Raw genomic sequence first — 20,210 nt, 5'->3', positions numbered from 1 at the left:
ACTGCTGTGAATTGTCTACTATGAAATGACACATAGCCCAAAGAAACATATGATGTAATTCAATGACACCCAAACACTAGAAGACCCAACCTCTAAGCACTACATGAGAAATCATTGCAAATATCAAAACTGGAATCACTGATGTGTATATTCGAAGGACAATCCTGGGTCCAAAGTAGACATGAGGAGTTCATTGTCAAGAATGTATCAAGATGAAAAACCCTGGCCAAAAGTGATCAAGAGACAGGATACAAATTAAATTACGTAGAAATAAAAGTTAAGTCCTAAACAACTTAAAATCCAGAGGGTCTTTCAGGGAAGTTTCAACTATTAAACCATAGGACATTACAAAGTATGAAAGGACTTCCTAGATATGTGTGAAAATTGAAATCTGATAAAAGACAAACACTTTAACACCTGAGGCATAAGCAACAAGCATGGCTGGTAACAAAATGACTCCAAACAAGGTTGAGCCCTGCTGTCTTGGATTCCCTGAATCTATCAAATCTTTGGAGAAGAAAGAACACCATACTGGAGGGATTTGTGTCACAACCTGACACAAGCTAGGGTCTTTAGAGAGGAACAAACCTCAATTGAGACAATGGCTTGATGAGATACAGCTGTTAGGCATTTTCAAATAGCTCATCAATGTAGCAGGACACAGCCCATTGGGACTGGTTCTCTGCCTACTGGAATTTTATCCTGGGTTCTACACTAAAATAGGCCAGTAATCAGCACCCTTTCGCCATGGGTTCTAAATCAGCTCCTGCCTCAAGGAACCTGCTCTGTTTGAGTTCCTGTCATGACTTCCTTTAGAGACAAACAGCAATCTTGGAAGAGTAAGCTGAAAAACCCTTTTCTTCTGAACTCTCTTTTTGGTCAGGGTGTTTTGTTGCAACAATAGAAACCCCAAGACAAACACCAAGGTTACAGAAAATACTTCTTGAAAGAGAGAGGAAAGGAATGTCTCCAAACTGATCCCTGTGCCAGTATTACCCTGAGACTGCAAACAAATAAGCACATCAATAAAGTATAAACTGGTTTCCTCCATATAGGTAGATAAGAAAGTCATTAATGAGAGTCCTTGATACTTCACCTCCATCTCAGCAACACACTGCAGATCCCTTCGTTCACAATAAAAAATGCCTCAACCAGGAGCAGACATATTTTATGTTGTCTGGGTCATGAGGTTTATTTTTTTTGAGGCCTATTAATGTTTATTTACATGCAGGAAGTTCATTTCTATACATCAACTAGGTGATCAGTATGACAAAAATATTCAACTGAAATTTTTTCCTGGTTGGGATTTAAAAGTTGTACACAAGGAAAGTGAAGAGATAGAAGATATACCTGGTACCAAATGGAGAAGAAAACCTCAGGCTAGCCCAAAGAAAAACAGAAATAATTTCCAAGACCAAATTTATTCCAGAGAGAAAATAAGAAACAGCTCAACTTCTTGACTATCTGCTCAGGAAATCCCCCAATCAATACTGCCAGGCTGTTAGGTGCTAAATCATCTGTCATCATGCAGTGAGCTACACATGCATACCGCTAGTACTGGAAGGCTACAATTTTAAGTTTCAGGACTTTACAATTCAGATACTAACACACTTCTACCTGGATGGTATTTTTCAGATCCCGAGTAGATCAAGATAGTAGGGTGGACTAATTCAATACAGAAATCACATAGATATTTCTTAGTCAATAACAAAAAGCAGCAATTATCTCAAAAAATAACTTTACCAAAGTCCACACCACATTCTCTGAACAATGAGTGACTTCAGTGTGTATAGCTCTCTTCAACACAGAAGTATGTCCAAATTATCTGAAATCAGAGAATGAGAATGATGAGTTTTGGCACCATATTTATGCTTCTAGTGTACTTCCAGGAGATGTACACTAGATTAGCTCTTGAAGAACATATAGTCTGTAGGTCTCAAGCATAGGAGGACATTTTGTAACCAGTATTGGCCACGCTCCTTGGTTCCAAGGGGGCAGGAGCGGTCCCCTCTCCGAGAGAGGCTGAGTGCTTCTCTCAGCCACCCTTAAGCGATGGATCCACTTTCCCAGGAGTGGGAGGGAGAGGAGGAGGCAGACCTTTTTTTTTTTTTTGAGACAGGGTTTCTCTGTGTAGCTTTGGAGCCTATCCTGGAATTAGCTCTTGTAGACCAGGCTGGTCTCAAACTCTCAGAGATCTGCCTGCTTCTGCCTCCCAAGTGCTGGGATTAAAGGTGTGTGCCACCAAAGCCCAGCGTCTGGGTCTTGAGGAAACAGGAACATAAGATAGAATTCTAGGAAGGAAGGGTTAATGTGGACTCAGATATTAAACAGAGTCACAATCCATGTGGCTGTGGACATCGTGTTCCTTTTAGAGCTGGGTTATCAGGTGGCTGGTGCCATTGCACAGAAGTTCTCTGTCCACCATTGACTTGCTTCCTAGAAAGTTCACCTCCATGATTTCCACAGCTTTCCAAGCAGCAGTAGCTAATGGAAACCAAGTTCCCACAATGCCTGAGATCATGTGAACTAAATCACTGTGCTAGTTTGAATGAGAAGTGTCCTTAGAGTCTCGGGCATTTAAGCATGAGTGTTTGTCTGTGTTGTGAAATTCATGTGGCAGAGCCTTGGTGACTGTATGAGTTAAGGTTATCTGAGTAACAAAAGAGCATCTTACACATGATTCAATCCCCCCTTTCTGCAGTTTATTGGAATTACTTACAGGCTGAAGTCAGAAATCCCACAATTTCTCTGTCCACAAGGCTGGATCTCTTGGCAGATCTTCACTGTATGCTGGAACACCCAAGAAATAGACACTAATCCCAGTGAAGGAATGGACTTGCTAACCAGGCCAGGGCAAGGAGCAAATGAACCAAAGCCTCATTCTTCCAAGTTGTTAAATAGTCATCCATCAGAAGGCGTGGCGATATTAAAGGTGTGTCTTCTGGCCTCAGGATTGGGATTAAAGGTGTGTGTTTTCACTCCTCTATACCGTCATAGAAGGAGTATTTCCCTCCTCTTGAACCACAGCAAATACATCAAAAATCATCTCTAACAGTGGTTCCTTTAATGTCTGGCTTGTAGTTCATTAGAGGGGTAGTCAAGTTTACAACAAAAAATTGCCATCACAATGGCAGGAGTCCATCACTGGTTCCTTCCCTCTCTCTGTGTCTGGATTTAATTTGAAGATGTGACAGTTAATTTTCCACTAAGGCCTTAGTGACATTGGAAAACTGCAGTGTGTCTCCCAGTACATTATTCTACCCAAGGAGGTATAGGTGGAAATATTCAGTGCAGTTAGTCTTCATTGGAATGGATCTTGTTTCTTTGTGCATTCTTTCTGATTTTTTAAGTTTTTTAAAGATGTTTCACTGTGTATTATCTCTGGTTTTCTGGGAGTTCCATTTGAAAATCCATTTTTCATGAGCACAAAGATATTTTTGCCTATGCATCAAGAATGTTTGCATTATGCGAGGCGTTGGTGGCACATGCCTTTAATCCCAGCACTCAGGAGACAAGACAGGCAGATCTCTGAGAGTTGGAGGCCAGCCTGGTCTCCTGAGGGAGTGCCAGGATAGGCTCCAAAGCTACACTACACAGAGAAACCCTGTCTTGAGAAACCAAAAAAAAAAAAAAAAAAGAATGCTGGGATTAAGTCAGGTGTTGGTGTCACAAGCCTTTAATCTCAGCATTCTGGAGGCAGATGCAGGCGGTGCCAGGATAGGCTCCAAAGCTACACAAGGAAACCCTGTCTTGAAAACCAAAAAAACAAAAAAATAATAATAATGCTGGGATTAAAGGCGTGAACACTACCACTATACTAATTGTTTTCTTTTTTTGTCTGTTGGTTTTTTGTTTGTTTGGTGGGTTTTGTTTGTTTGTTTCTGTGTTGCAAGACAGGATTTCTCTGTATTGATTTGGAGCCTCTCCTAGAACTCACTCTGTAGATCAGACTAGCATCCTCCTCACAGAGATCCACCTGCCTCTAGCACCCGAGTACTGGGATGAAAGGCATGAGCCAACAACGTGAGACTGAAAGTCTGTTTTTTTCTCTTTTTTTCCTGGAAGAGAAATACTAGAACACCTTGGAATTTATTTGGGCTATCTTGCTGTTGCCCAGAGTTAGGGTGATCTTCTGACTAGGCAGGTCCTGGAGGGGTTGTGGAATGACCCAGGTGAGTTCCACCATGCCATCCACCTATTTTCCCTTAATCGGGGCCTCCCCAAGACTTGCTGGCTCTACCTGTAAACTTGTATCCCACAGGAAGCACTACATTGCCACTCCAACACCCCCAACCACACCGAATGTGTCTCCCAGCAGGGCAAGCAGTGCTGACTGAAGCTACAAAATATCTCCAAGTCAGGTGCTGGCAGGTGGACCTCAGAAGCTCACAATGTTGGGGAGACATAAGGGTTCCCAAGACCCAGCTCCTCCATGGGACCCAGCAGCTTATAGATGGAGTAGCTGTGGGGCAGATGGACTCAAAGCATTGCACCTGGAGCCTGATTCTGCCCTAGTTGGTCAGCCTGACTGGTCCTTCCACCAGTTATGCAGGGCTGCAGAATATTTGTTTAAGTGGTTACCATTCATTGTGTTTCTTCTGAAAATTCTCAGTTTAGGTTGTTCCACAATTTTATGTGGAATATTGATGGTTTTTTTTTTTTTTTTTGGAATCTCCTTATTGAATTCTTTGTATATTGTGAATATTATCCTTCCATTGAATGTGTTGTTCGTGGAAATCTTGTTCCAATCTGTAATAAGAAAGATGCAAAATTCAAAGATCAGGAATTCTTCTTTGTGATTTCAGGTCAGCATCACTGTAGTCATCTCTGCATGGCAGTCAGAGCACTAGTGAGGAGACCATGAGAGTTCATCGCACTAAGGATGACATGAAGACTGGGTTGGCATTCTTAGGCTAAAAGCTGTTGAGATCCTTAAGTTATAAGCCATTTGCTATGAAGAGCTGCAAATAGGCAGTAAAATTGTGCAAGAGGCAGGTATAGAACCATCCAATCTAAGCCTTTTGAAACTGTGACCTGTGTTGTTTGAAACAAAGCCAAAGGATTTGGTGTATTCTGGGCTTCAGTTTTTGCTTTCCTCCAAACTTTCCTCACTGTCGCCCTGTTGTCTCCCGTAGCTAGGGAACATATATATTCTGTTCCATTCAGTTTTGGAATTATAATTTCCTTGTAGAGTACACAAGATGTCACAGTCAAGTTCGTACCATGCTAACCTGACAAAACATGGTATTCAGCCGGGCGGTGGTGGCACATGACTTTAATCCCAGCACTTGGGAGGCAGAGGCAGGTGAATCTCTGTGAGTTTAGACCATCCTGGTCTACAAGAGCTAGTTCTAGGACAGCCTCCAAAGCCACAGGGAAACCCTGTCTTGAAAAACCAAAAAAAAAAAAAAAAAAAAACCAAAAAAAAAACCCCAAAAAAACCCCAAAACAACAACAACAACAACAAAAACCATGGTATTCATAATAAAGTAACAAAAGTGTGTTTTTAAAGAAATTTTGAATGTCTGCACATTTAACATAAGAGACATCTGTGTGTTGAGTTTGATATGTGAATTAAGCTTTAGTAATATGTCCTTTATAGATGTGGGTGCCCTTCTATTTGAGGCACAAATGTTTAGAATTGTGATTTCATCTTGATGAATTTTTCATCTGATGAATATGAAGGGTCCTTCATCATCTCTTTGGATTTAGTTTGAAGTCTATTTTGTTATATATTAGGATAACTATATCATCTTCCTTCATAGGTCCATTGGATTATAAAGTCACTTCACAACCTTTAGTTCATGGGTCATTTGACATTGAGTTGTGTGTTTCTTGAATTTAGTAGAAGGTCAGATCTGTTTTTTTTTTTATCCATTCTATTAACCTCTGTCTTTTTATAGGCATTATGAGTCCATTGATATTAAGGGATATTAGTGACCTGTTATTTTTAAATCCTGTTATTTTTTTGGTTTGCTCTCCCACCATCAGTGGAGGAGTGCTCTTCTTTCTCCACATCCTCTCCAGCATAAGTTATCATTGGTGATTTTGATTTTAGCCATTCTGACTTGAGCAGATGATATCTCAGAGTTGTTTTGTTTTGCATTTCCCTGATGGCTAAGGATGTTGACCACTTTCTTATGTGTCTTTCCGCCATTTTTAGATTCCTCTATTGAGAATTGTCTATTTAGTTTGGTACCCCACTTTTTAATTGGATTATTTGGTGTTTTGGAAACAAGCTTCTTGTGTTCTTTGGAAATTTTGGAGATCAGTCCTCTGTCAGACATTGGGGTTGGTGAATATCTTTTCCCATTCTGTGAGCTGTCCTTTTGTTTTGCTGACTGTGCCTTACAGAAGCTTCTCAGTTTCAGGAGGTCCCTTTTATCATCGATTTCAGTGTCTGTTCTACAGGTCTAATGTTCAGAAAGTTGTGTCCTATACCAATTCCTTCAAGGGTACTTCCCACTTTCTTTCTGAGAGGTTCAGTGTGGCTGGATTATGGTGAGGTCTTTCATCCATTTGGGCTTAAGTTTTATGCGTGGCAATAGACATGGATCTATCCAAAGTCCTCTACATGACAGCATCTAGTCACGCCAGCACCATTTGTTGAAGATGCTCTCCTTATTGCATTGTATATCTTTAACTTCTTTGTCAAAAATAAAGTGTTTGTAGGTATATGGGTTAATATCAGGGTTTTCAGTTGGATTCCATTGGTCTATGTGAGTATTTTTGTGCCAATACCTAGCTGCTTTCAGGACTATAGCTCTATAATAGAGCTTGAAGTCAGGAATGGTAATGCCTCAGAATGTTCCCCTACTGTACAGGGTTGCTTTGGCTATCTTGGGTCTTTTGTTTCTGCATATCAAGTTGAGTATTGTTCTTTCAAGGTCTGTGAAGAATTTTGCTGGGATTGTGATGGGGATTGCATTGATCTGTAGATTGTTTTGGCAAGACTGCCATTTTTACTATGTTGATCCTACCAATCCAAGAGCATCTAAGATATTTCCATTTTCTTGTATCTTGTTTAACTTCTTTCTTTGTTAATTTATTTTTTAAAAAAATTTTAATGAGGAAAAAGATTATTCTACATGTCATTCCCAGGTCCCTCTCACCCCCCCCCACCTGACACCCTTTCTCTCACACAACCTTTCTCTTCCCCAGGGAGGGTGTCGCCTTCCATGGGGGGGTCTTCAGAGTCTATCATATCCTTTGTTATAGGGTTTAGGTTCACCCAAACCATACTGAGCGGGTAACCCAGTCACAAAAAAACAAACATGGTATATACTCACTCATATGTGGATTTTATTTGGGAGAATGAGAAGGGGAGAAGAGAAGAAGTGAAGAGGACATGATGGGTCAGGGAGGCTGAGTTGGGAAAAGAACAAAACAAACTTCTTTCTTTAAAGAGTTAAAGCTCCAACCTGGCGTTGGTGGTACACACCTTTAATCCCAGGACTCAGGAGGCAGAGGCAGGTGTTTCTCTGTGAGTTCCAGGCCAGTCTTGTCAATAGAGCATGTGCTAAATAGGCTCCAAAGCTACACAGAGAAACCATGTCTTGAAAAATCAAAAAAAACAAAACAAAAAAAAAAAAAAACACGCAAAGTTCTTCGTATATGTGTCTTTCACTTGTTTGGTTAGTGATACTCCAAGATATTTTATGTTGTTTGTGGCTATTGTAAAGGGTGCTGTTTCTCTGATATCTTTCTCAGCCCTCTTATCATCTCTGTATAGTAGGGCCACTGTTTTGTATTTTTTTTTTGAGTTAATCTTGCATCCAGTCACTTTGGTGAAGGTGTTTATCAGCTGTAGGAGTTCCCTGGTAGAGTTTTCCAGGGTCACTTATGTAAACTATCATATCATCTGCAAATAGTGCAAGTTTGACTTCTTCCTTTCCAATTTGTAGCCCCTTGATCTCATTTTGTTGTCTTTTTCTCTAGCTAGAACTTCAAGTACAATATTGAAGAGATATAGAGAGAGTGGGCAGCCTTGGTTTGTTCCTGAATTTTAGCAGAATCATATTGAGTTTCTCTCCATTTAGTTTGATGTTGTCTGTTGGTTTACTGTATATTGTTTTTATTATGTTCAGGTATGTTCTTGTTATCCCTGGTCTCTCCAGGACCTTTATCATGAAAGGGTATTGAATTTTGTCAAAGGGTTTTTCAGCATCTTATGAGATGATCATGTGGTTTTTCTTTTTCATTCTGTTTATATGGTGGATTACATTGATGGATTTTTGTATGTTGAATCAAACCTGCATCCCAGGGATGAAGCCTGCTTTATTATGGTGGGTTGTTTTCTGATATGTTTTTGGATTTGGTTTGCCAGTGTTTTATTGATTATTTTCACATCAATGTTCATGAGGGACATTGGTCTGTATTTCTTTTTCTTAGTTGTGTCTATGTGTGTCTTGGGTACCAAGGTAATTGTAGCCTTGTAAAAAGAGTTTGTCAATGTCCCTTCTGCTTCTGTTGTGTGGAACAATTTTAGGAGTACTAGTATTAGCTCTTGTTTGAATTTCTGGTAGAATTCTGGACTGAAGCCATCTGGTCCTGGGATTTTTTTGGTTGGGAGACATTTGATGACCGCTTTTATTTCCTTAAGGTTTATAAGTCAGTTTAAGTTTCTTATCTGCTCTTGATTCAATTTTGATAAGTGATATCTGTCCAGAAAATGGTCCATTTCCTTAAATTTTCCAATTCTGTGGAGTGCCTGATTTCAAAGTATGACCTGAAAATTCTCTGGAATTCCTGAGGTTCTGTTGTTATCCCAGTTTAAATTTCTGATGTTAATTTGCATGTTCTCTCTCTGCATTTTAGTAGCTTGGATAAAGCTTAGTCTATCTTGTTGATTTTCTCAAAGAACCAACTCCTTGTTACATTTATTCTTTGAATTGTTTTCTTTGTTTGGACTTCATTGATTTCTGGCCTCAGTTTGATTATTTCCTGGTGTCTACTCGTCCGGGGTTATTTTGCTTCCATTTGTTCTAGAACATTCAGTTTTGATGTCAACTCTCTGGTGTGACTATTCTCTAGTTTTGTGTGTGTGTGTGTATGTGTGTGTGTGTCTGCATGTCTGGTACATCACTATAGGGATGAGGGTATGTTTCAAGTCCTGACACATTACCAGGTGTGCATGCCTGTTTTTCCCTAAAAAGACTTTACACCTAACCATGGATGAGTATGTAGGCTTTTTCTATAGGTAAGCGGCTAATATGCAGTACCTGTCACCTAGTAGCACTTTTGTGTGTGTGTGTGTGTGTGTGTGTGTGTGTGTGTGTGTGGGTGGGTGGATGAGTGGGTGTGGGTGTGTGTGGGTGTGGGTGTGGGTGTGGGTGTGGGTGTGTGTATTTTGGCCATTCAAAAGTGTAAGCTCAGCAGGTCTAACACTTTACCCTTGGTGTTGGATTTGGCCATAGGGGAGGGGATACCTCCATTAACCTGACCCCTAACTATGTATGTTTTTGGAGGTTTTGTCTGGAAGTAGGGGAAAAGGCAGAACCAGACATATAGTCCTGTGCATGTGCCTGTCTGTGTGTTTCTGTCAGTTTGGGATGTAACGTACGGAACAGCTAGCATGACCTAACATGAACAGATAGCATGACTGTCCCCATGGCTAACTTTGTGTTTCAGAACATTGAAAGTTGCTGTTAAATTATTATTTGGTTGCTAGAGTCATAGGGATGACACAATATCTTCCCAGGTATAGCCAATGCTGCACATAGTCTCTAGGACCCTGGGAAGGATTTCTTTTTTTATATATATTTTTACAAAATTATAATTTCACATGTCAATCCCTTCAGTCTTCCCCTTCCGGCCAGTCACCCCAAGTCCCCTCCCTCCTTCCCCCTCTGCTCCTCATAGAGTGTAGGGCCCTCCATGGAGCTCCCCAAATTCCACAACTTCATCCTGGGTTGGGCTTATGCCCAACCCCATGGGTCCAGGCCAAGAGAGCATCATCCCTTCATGTGGGATGGGCTCCCAAAGTCCCTACCTACACCAGGGAAAAATATTTATCCACTACCAGAGGCTCCTTATGGTGCTGAGGCCTCCTGGTTGACATCCATTTTCAGGGATCTAGTTCATTCCTGTGATGGCCTCCCAGACAGCAGACTGGGGGCCATGGGCTCCCCCTTGTTCAGGCCAGCTGTCTCTGAGGGATTCACCAGCCAGGTCTCAACCCTCTTGATTTTCGGTTTTTGCTCTCTCCAACTGGGCTCCAGAGTTCAGTTCAGTGTACAGCTGTGGGTGTCTGCCTCTGCTCCCATCAACCACTGAATGAGGGCTCTAGGATGGCATACAAAGTAGTCATCAGTCCCATTATAGGTGAAGGGCATTTGGGGTAGCCTCTCCACCATTGCCTAGATTGTAAGTTGTCATCCTTGTAGATCTCTGGAAATCTCCCTAGTACCAGACCTCTCCTCGGACCTACAATGGCTCCCTCTGTTATGATATCTCTCATCCTTCTTTCCTCCACTCCCTCCCCCCCAACTCAACCTTTCTGCTCCTCCATTTCCTCTCCTCCCCTCGTCTTCTTCTCCTCACATTCTGCTAGCTCCCTCTCCCCTACTCTCATGCCCCGAATTAGCTTAGGAGATACTGGTCATTACCCATTCTCTGGGGACCATGCATTTTTCTCTTAGAGTCATTCTTATTTCCTAGTTCCTTTGGTGAAGAGGATTAAAGGCTGGCAATCTTTTGTTCCATGTCTAAAAATCATATATGAGTGAGTACATACTATGTTTGTCTTTTTGTGATGGAGTTACCTCACTCAATATGGTTTCTTCTAGTTCCATCCATTTGCCTGTGAATTTCAAGATTCTGTTGCTTTATTTCTTCTGAGCAGTACTCTATTGTATAAATGTACCACATTTTCTGTATCCATTCTTCAGTTGAGGGGCTTCTAGGTTCCTTCCAGGTTCTGGCTATTATGAACAACGCTGCTATGACCATGGTTGAACATATGTCCTTTTGTATGAAGGTGCATTATGGGTTTATGCCCAAGGGAGGAATTGCTGGATCATACTGATTTGCAGAGTCTTCTTACAAGTTTGCACTCCCACCAGCAATAGAGGAGTGTTCCTTTTTCTCCATGTCCTCTCCAGCATAGATTGTCATTGATGTTTTTGATTTTAGCTATTCTGGCAGGTGTAAGATGGTATCTGAGTTGTTTTGAGTTGCATTTCTTTGATGGCTAAGGAATTTGAGCACTTTCTTAAATGTCTTTCAGCCATTTTAGATTCTTCTGTTGAGAATTCTCTATTTAGTTCTGTGCCCCACTTTTTAATTTCAATGATTGGTGTTTTGGTGGCTAGCTTCTTGAGTTCATTGTATATTTTTTAAATCAGCTCTCTGTCAGATATGGGCTTGGTGAAGATCTTTTCCCATTCTGTGGGTTGTCATTTTGTCTTACTGATGGTGTCCTTTGCCTTACAGAAGCTTCTCAGTTTCAGGAGATCCCATTTATTAATTGTAGATCTCAATGTCTTTACTACTGGTGTTATGTTCAAGAAACAGTCTCCTGAACCAATACGTACAAGGGTATCTCCCAGTTTCTCTTCTAGAAGGTTCAGTGTGGCTTGATTTATGTTGAGATCTTTGATCTATTTGGACTTAAGTTTTGTGCATGATGACAGATATGGATCTATCTGCAGTCCTCTGCATGTCTGAATCCAGTTGTGCCATCACCATTTGTTGAAGATGCTATCTTTTTTCCATTGTATAGATTTAGCATCTTTGTTGAAAATCAGGTGTTCATAGGTGTGTGGGTTAATACCAGGATTTTCAATTCGATTCCATTGGTGTGTCTCTCTATTTTTGTGCCAATACCAAGCTGTTTTCTGGACTATGACTCTATAAAAGGGCTTAAAGTCAGGGATGATGATGCTTCCTGAGGTTCCTTTATTGTACAGGGTTATTTTGGCTATCCTGGGTTTTTTGTTTTTCCATATAAAGGTGAGTATTGTTCTTTCAAGGTCTGTGAAGAATTTTGTTGGTATTTTGATGGGGATTGGGTTGACTCTATAGATTGCTTTTGGCAAGATTGCCATTTTTACTATATTGATTCTACCTATCCAAGAAAATGGGAGCTCTTTTCATTTTCTGGTACCTTCTTTAATTTCTCTCTTTAAAGACTCAATTTCTTGCTGAAGAGTTCTTTCACTTTTTTGGTTAGTATTACCCCAAGATATTTTATGTTGTTTTTGGCTATTGTGAAGGTGATATTTCTCTGATTTCTTTCTCATTCTGTTTATCATCTGTGTATAGTAGGTCTTCTGATTTTTTGAGTTAATTTTGTTTTAAATGACACAGAGCAGGTCCACAAACAGAAATCAGACATCTTATGTGCTGTCTAGGTCATGAGGAAGCAGGAAACTGGGCTTTTGCCAAAGTCATAGTACCATTGACAAAGATATGCTGGAAGGATGAAATATCCCAGGAGAATATCATCAAAGCACAGTAAGGCATGCATGGAAATGGTGTAATCAAATTGGGCATGTGTGATATATACTTAAATAGGCTATAATTCAGGAAAAAAGAAACCAAGAGGAAATAGGAGACTTAATTTCCAAAACCGAATATTAGATGACAATTAATGAAGATAGAGAGTACACAGGAAAAAAAATTAGCCCTAGAAGAAACCAAACATTGTAAATATGAAAAGGAAATATCAACCATAAATCCCAGGAAGTGAAAACAAAATTCTAGGAGATAAACTCTCGATGTTGAGGTTCAGTTGAACTCCAAGTCTATCAGGTTCATTGTTACCTCATTACTGCTGTGTAGCCTTCCAATAGTGACTCCAATATTGAAGGATGAGTCAGAGCTGTAGGCTGTGTACAAATGGACAATTATCTAGAATTATTCAAAATGCCTCCTTAAAATTTCCCAAGCACCAACCTACCATTCAGGGATTTGTAAGTATTGACAGTGGGTTTTTGTGTTTTTTTTTTTTTTTTTTTTTTTTGGTCTTGGTCATGGTGTTCTGTTTTGCTTTCTCAGCTTCAGTACCCTAACAGTGCCCTGACCATTTTGATTGTGACTGTGATCAACTCCCAATTCAGAATCAATTCTAGGGAGGAAGGGTTTATATGCACTCAGATATCCAACATACTCACAATCCATGTGGCTGGGGACATCCTGTTCCTTTTAGAGCTGGGTGATTAGGTGGCCATTGACATTGCATAGAAGTTCTCTGTTGCCAGCGAATTGCTTTCTAGAAAGCTTCACCTCCATGATTTCCACAGCTTTCCAAGAAGCAGTAGCTAATGTAAACCAAGTGCTCACAATGCCTGACATAATGAGAACTAAACCACTGTTCTATTTGAATGAGAAGTGTCCTTATAGTCTTGTGCATTGAGTATGACTTTTTGTCCAAAGTGGGGAAATTCATGTGGTAAAACCTTGAGGACTGGGTGAGTCAGAGTTCTCTAAGCAACAGAGTATCATATATAATAATTCAATCACACCCTTAGTAGAATTTATTGGAATGACTTACAGGCTGATGTCAAATTCCAGGAGTTTCTCTGTCCACAAGGCTGGATCTCTTGGCTGATCTTCACTATATGCTGGAACACCAACAATATAGACTCTAATCCAAGTTAAGGAATGGACTTGCTAACCAGGCTAGGGCAAGCAGCAAATGAACAAAACCCGCCTTCATCCATGTCCTTTTGTTGTCATTCAGCAGAAGGCATGACCAAATAAACCTGTGTCTTCTTGCAACAAGATCTGGATTAAAGGTGTGTCTTCACACAGCATCATCCTCAGGGAAGAGGTGTTTCCCTCCTCATGATCCACAGCAAATTCATCTCTCTCAAGTATCCTTACTGTCAGTTTGTAATTCATTAGAGCTGTAGTCAAGGTTACAACAAATAAATTGCCATTATTACAATAGCAGAAGTCCTGCCCTGGACTTGACCTTGAGAGCAAGTAGTCTAGGCTGGTTCATTCCCTCTCTCTGAATCCTAATTTAATTTGTAGATATGAGACTTTCATTTCCTCTCAGACCTTAATGACATCGAAAACTGCAGTGTGTCACAAAGTATATTATTCTGTCCAATGAGATTGACTTGCAAATCTTCAATGGAATTAGTCTTCATTGGTCTGGTCGCTGGTTTCTTTTCTTTTTGCTTTCTTTCAGGTTTTTAAAGCTTTGAGAGGTATTCTTTTTTTTTTTTGGTTTTTCCGAAACAGGGTTTCTCTGTGGCTTTGGAGGCTGTCCTGGAACTTGCTCTTATAGACCAGGCTGATCTCGAACTCACTGAGATCGTCCAGCCTCTGATTCCAGAGTGTGGGGATTAAAGGCGAGTGCCACTAACTCCTGCCTTGACAACTATTCTTCTGTGTATCAGCTCTAGTTGCATATCATGAAGATTCATTTGTCAATTGATTTGTCTTGAACTCCCAGAGTTGTGGCTGCCTGTGCCTTCAAAATGCTGGGATTAAAGGCTTGAGCCACTACCAGTTAACAGTTCGTTATTTTTCCTATTTTTCTGTGTGTTCATTTGTTTTGTTTGCTTTTATTTCTCTGCTTGTGTGTTTTCTTTGTTTTTGCTTGCGTTTCTTTTTTTTTATTTTTTCAGACAGGGTGTCTCTGTATTGTTTTGGAGCCCTTCCTAGAACTTGCTCTGTAGATCAGGGGGGGCTTCCAACTCAAAGAAATCTGCATGCCTCTGCCTGCAGAGTGTTGGGATTAAAGGTGTGAGCCAAGAAGGTGAGACTGAAAATCTGTTTTCTTTGGGAACATAAATACTAGATTCCCATGGAATTTGTTTGGGATATCTTGCTGTTGCCCAGAGTCAGGGTGATCACGTGTTTAGTCAGGTCTTGGAGGGCTTGTGGAATGAACACTAGTAAGAATGAGAACTACAGACCAATATCCCTCATGAACAAATATACTCAAAAAATTACTGGCAAATCGAATCTAAGAATGCATCAGAGAAATCATACACCATGATCAAATAGGCTTCACCCCAGGGATGCAGGGTGGTTCAGCATAAAAAAAATCCATCAATGTAAACCACCATATAAACAATCTGAAAAGGAAAAACCACATGATCATCTCACTAGATGCTGAAGAAGCCTTTGACAAAATTCAACATCCCTTCAGGATAAAGGTCTAGGAGACATCAGGGATAACAGAAACATACCTAAACATAATAACAGCAATATACAGGAAATCAACCGGCAATATCAAAGTAAATGGAGAGAAACTTAAGGCGATTCCTCTAAAATCAGGAACAAGACAAGGTTGTCCACTCTCTCCAGACCTCTTCAATATTATACTTGATGTTCTTGCTAGAGCAATGAGACAACAAAAGGAGATCAAGGGGATAGAAATGGGAAAAGAAGAAGTCAAACTTTCTCTATTTGCAGATGTGATCTACATCTACATAAGTGATCTGAAGAATTCTACCAGGGAACTCCAACAGCTGATCAGCACTTTCAGCAAAGTGGCTGGATACAAGATTAACTGAAAAAAATCATTAGCCCTACTATATATACACAATAAATATGCTAAGAAAGAAATCACTGATACAACACACTTTACAATAACCAGAAACAAGAAAAATACCTTGGGGTAATGCTAACAAGACAGGTGAAAGACCTGTATGACAAGAACTTTGAGTCATTAGGAAAAGAAATGAAAGAATATCAGAAAATGAAAAGATCTCCCATGCCCTTGGATAGGTAGGATCAACATAGTAAAAACCACAATCCTACCAAAAGCAATTTAGAGATCCAAAGGAATCCCTTTCTATCCCAACACAAATCATCACAGACCTTGAAAGGATAATTCTCAACTTTATATGGAAAAACAAAAGACCCAGGATAGCCAAAACAACCCTGTACAATAAAGGAACCTCAGGAGTAATCAACATCCCTGGCTCACATCTCTACCATAGAGCTATAGTAATGAAAACAGTTTGGTTCCAGCACAAGAATAGACACATTGACCAACGGAATTGAATTGAAGACCCTGATATTAACCCACACACCTTTGAAGGAATGAACTTGGACAAAGATGCTAAAACTATACATTGGAAAAAAGAAAGCTGTGGCTCCCACACAAGGACTAAGTCAAATGGAACCTCCACTTGGATCCATGCCTCGACTAAGTCGGAGTATCGGGCAAAAGACTTGACATTTAACTAAAAGTAGAGCTGCCTGTCTGCTTGTGCTATGTGCATCTGTGGTTTTTACAGGGAGAAAGCAGCCTTATATACAGAATTACAGCAGAGTGGAAAAATCACAGGTCTAAGAGCTCCTGTTCTTGATGCTAATGTAACAAGGCCCAGGCTGTAATCTAGGACTAGAAAGCAGGTTGCATCTGTGGTTATCAACTCATGGAGACTCCTCGGGGGATGGGGCACAATATCTCTTTCAACAAGCACTCTCAATGAATGGTGCTGGCATAAATGGATCCTTACAAGTAGAGGACTGCAGATAGATTAGTATCTCTCACATGTACAAAAATTAACTCTAAATGGATCAAAGATCTCATCATAAATCCAGGCACACTGAACTTATTAGAAAAGAAAGTGGGCAATACCCTTCAAAGAATTGATACGGGAGACTGCTTCCTGAACATAACACCATTAACACAGACTCAGAGATCCACAATTAATAAATCGGTCTCCTGAAACGGAGAGGCTTCTGTAAGGCAAAGGACACAGTCAACAAGACAAAACAGCAGCCCACAAAAATGGGAAAAGGTATTCACCAACCACACAGCTAACAAGGGCTGTTCTCCAAAATCTATCATGAACTAAAGAAGCTAGTCTCTAAAACACCAAATAATTCAATTAAAAAGTGGGGTACAGAATTAAATAGACCATTCTCAATAGAGGAATCTAAAATGGCTGAAAGGCATATAAGAAAGTGTTCAACATCCTTAGCCATCAGGGAAATGCAAATCACAACAACTCTGAGATAGGATCTTACACCTGTCAGAATGGCTAAAATCAAAATAAAATGAAAGGTTGTGCTCGAGAGGATGTGCAGAAAGGGGAACACTCCTCCTCGGCTGGTGGGAGTGCCAACTCATACAGCCACTTTGGAAATCAGTATGGCGACTCCTCAAGAAAATGGGAATCAGTCTACCACAAGATCCAGCAAGTCCTTGAGATTTATTTGGGATATCTTGCTGTTGCCCAGAATCATGGTGATCTTGTGGCTAGTCAGGTCTTGGAGGGGTTGTGGAATGTTCCATATGAATTCCAGGCTGCCACCCACCTATCTTTCCATGCTGATGGCCTCTCCAGTCTTGCCAGGCTCTACCTCTATATGTGTAGCCTGAAGGAAGCACCACTGTCCCAATCCACCCCAACTCCACATACCACACCTAATGAGTCTCCAAAAGGGCAAGCAATGCTGATTGAAGTCACAACATCCCCAAGTCAGAGACTGGCACGTGGACCTGTGAAATGCACTATTTACATTGGACATCTGGTTCCTTGGGACTAGCTCCTCCATGTGTTCCAGCAGCTTATAGATGGAGTAGTTGTGGGGCAGATGGACTCAAAGCACTGCATCTGGACCCTGATTCCTCCTGAGTTGCTCAGTATGACTGGGCCTTCCATTAATCATGCAGGGCTGCAGAACAATTCTTTAGGTGGTTACCAATCATTTATGCTTCCTCTTTTGAAAATTCTCAGCTGGGCAGTGGTGGCACAAAACTTTGCTCCCAGCACTCCGAGGAAGGCAGATCACTGTGAGTTGGAGACCAGCCTGGTTTTCAAGAGTTAGTTCCAGGACAGCCTTTAAAGCCACAGAGAAACCCTGTTTCCAGAAACAAAAAACAACAACAACAACAACAACAACAACAAAAAGAATAGTGTGACCAGGTATTGGGGTATTGGTGGAGCATTTCTTTAATCCTAGCACTCCGGAGGCAGAGTCAGATAGATCTCTGTTATTTCGAGGCCAGCCTGGTCTCCAGAGCGAGTGCCAGGATAAACTCCAAAGATAAACAGAGAAACCCTATCTCAAAATATATATATATATATATATAAAAAAATACAGTTTAGGTTCTTCAACAGTTTTTAGGTGGGATATTGGGATTTTTTTGACATCGAGTCATTGAATTCTTTTTTATTGTGAATATTATCCTTCTGCTTGATGTGAAGTTAGTGAAAATCTTGTTCCAATCAGTAGGCTTCCACTTTGTCTAAATGACAGTGACCTTTGCAGTATAGAAGCTTTTCGGTTTCATGAGGCTCAATTTATTAATTGTTGATCTAGGTATGTATGCTAACGTTGTTGTGTTCAGAAAATTTTCCTGTGTCAGTGAGTTCTAGGCTCAATACCAGGCAGGGTATTGTTGTGAGAGGTCAGACCATGGTTTTGTCTGAAGGAATATGGACCATGGGACTATGGATTAGAAAAGCAGTTGAAAACCTTAAGTGCTGCTTAATGGGCCATACTAGTAAATTCAAGGAAGACAGTGGTGCTGAGTTTGTTTTGAACTGTGTGGGTGACTATATCACAAGGTATCAGAGGACAAGAATATTAATATGTGGCCTAGATATAATTGTGGTGATCTCTGAGTTTTAGGCAAGACCAGTCTATGGAACAAAATCCAGAATAGTCAGGTTCAGCCTGTGAAGGAAACCATGGAAAACAGAAAGCTGGTTAACATATAATTAAACAAGAGGGCCTTGCCCCAGGCTAAGCAGCAGAACTTGGCAGCTTCAGCTATATGGTTCTTGCTTTAGGGTCCATGGTACAAGAAAGTCATTGTAGAATCTCCCTCCCCAACTAAGGAAAGCTGTTGGTGCCAGGCTTTTGTCAGGAAGATCCCTGAATGTAGGCATGTAGAGTCCATTGCATGAAGCTATGTATGTGAAGCCTGCATTACTTAGATTACACCAAGATGTTGCAGATGACATGGGATGCCTGCCAAGGACAGCTGCTTATCAGGAGCAGAACCAACCGAGGAAAAAGAAGTAGTTTTCAGCAAAAATAGCTGAAATTATTTGGATACCTGAAGAGCATTTTTACATCAGATAAGAAGATGCAGAGTTTGTAGTTTGCTCAGCTGTTTTTCAATCTCGCTTTGGTCCAGTAATTCTTCACTATATTTTGGACAGTAATGTATATCTTCTGCCAATATATGTTGGAAGTTCGATATTTGACTTTTGATTTTGAGTTTATACGGATTACAATTAAGAGATTATTGAACCTCAGAAGATACTTTGAGCTTTAGACTTTCACACATTGCTGAGACTGTGATAGAAAAAGGGGACTTTGAGGTTGGACTAAATGAATTTTGCAATATGATATTGCTACAAGCTTATGGAGACGGGGGGTGGGGGGTGGGGAATACAGTAGGTGTAATGTAGCTGATCCCATAATTGCCTAGGGAGTGGCATTATTAGGAGGCGTGGCTTTGTTGGAGGGGGTATGGCCTTGTTACAGGAAGTGTGACACTATGGATGTGGGCTTTGAGGTCACATATGTGTTCAAGCCATGCCCAGTGTCTCACACTACTTCCAGTTTTCTGCAGGATCAAGATGTAACTCCTTATCCATCCATCTCAGCTCCTTCTTCTCCACGATGTCTGGCTGCATACCACAGTGTCTTGTAATGATGATGCTATACTAACCCTCTGAAGTAGTAAGGCACCCAATTCAAAGTTTTTCTTCATAAGTGGTCGTGGTGTCTCTTCTCAACAATAGAAACCCTAACTATGATAGCATGTTGTATATTAGTTAGCATCTGTTTATTTGTGCTTGTCTTATAGGAAAGTTTTTACCTAGTAGGATTAGATACACATTTGTGTGTGGATATTCTGGTTGGCACCCAAGGCTGAGGTGACTCTGAGCGGTGTTCTGCCCCCAACCTCCCCCACAACCCATGCTCGATTCTGCTGGAGTGCCTCCCCCGACAAGAGTGGACCTGCCCAGACTAGAAGGCCCACCCTGAGTCTGGACACACCTCACCCCTGTCTGACTTTTTCCCTCTGTTCTCTGGCTGCTGCCTGAGCCTGAGGTGAATCTGAGCTCTGCTCTGCCCCAAGCCTCCCCCATCAACCCCTGCTCACTTCTGCCTGAGTCCCCCTCCCACCCCGGACAAGAGTGGACCTGCCCAAACCGGAAGGCCCACCCTGAGTATGGACACACCTCACCATGTCTGCCCTCTGCACTCTGCCCTGCACCTGCCACCTGATTGAGTCTAGAAGCTGCTTCTCAACTAAGAAAGAGAAGTAC

The sequence above is a fragment of the Cricetulus griseus genome (assembly GCF_003668045.3).
Source record: "Cricetulus griseus strain 17A/GY chromosome 1 unlocalized genomic scaffold, alternate assembly CriGri-PICRH-1.0 chr1_1, whole genome shotgun sequence".
Taxonomy (NCBI): Eukaryota; Metazoa; Chordata; class Mammalia; order Rodentia; family Cricetidae; genus Cricetulus; species Cricetulus griseus.
This window is presented reverse-complemented; position numbering follows the sequence as displayed.